Below are 870 nucleotides of genomic sequence, written 5' to 3' on the forward strand. Positions count from 1 at the left end.
ATATATATATATATACATATGTGTCTGTATGTATATATTTATGTGTGTGTCTCTCTCTATATATATTAATGTATAGAGAATGATGTAGATATATTGATATATAGAGATAACATTTTAGATCGATAGTCTGAATGATACACAAATATATAGATAGATAAATACGTCCATACATATATACTTAACTACATGAACATTGAGCGAAAGTGTTATGTATAAGTGTCATAGTAGAGTCGGTTGCTTTATATTCATACCTACTTAGTACGGTACTCATTTAATAATTTTCTTGGGAAATGATTTATAAATTTAGAATCCGTTATATGTGTTACGACGCAGTGTGAAGTTATTAAATAAAGATAAGTTAGAGAAAATTATTCATATCATTATATTTCATCTTCATATTAATTCATTTAAATTTCCTGAAATGTAATGCTTCGCGTGACGCTTAAGTAACATGAGATTCCTGACGTAAAAGCAAGTTACAATTTATACATATTTTATAGAAGTAAAGGTATTGATGCGATTGCAAAGAAAATATGAATTAGTAAATCTCTTTATGAAGTTGTTTAATTCAATACTTCAACAATAATTTTAAATGCAATTATGGATCCGTCACACTAACCCGATAAATCTCTATAAAAGCAATTAATTGATATTTAGCAAGTTCATTTCTGACCCTCTTTCAGAGTAATTGCAACTGATTTACTACGAAATGTCTATGTATCCATTTGTATGACATCAACACAAATTAGGTGTTGCACTTCGAATACTGTCTTTACTTTGTTCAACCGAAATTTACAGAGCCTTCAGTGTTGCCTTCGATACTCTCAAATGCGTTGCTTCTTCAAATTATATATATATATATATATATAT

This window comes from Octopus bimaculoides, chromosome 12 (assembly GCF_001194135.2).
Source record: "Octopus bimaculoides isolate UCB-OBI-ISO-001 chromosome 12, ASM119413v2, whole genome shotgun sequence".
NCBI classification, from domain to species: Eukaryota; Metazoa; Mollusca; class Cephalopoda; order Octopoda; family Octopodidae; genus Octopus; species Octopus bimaculoides.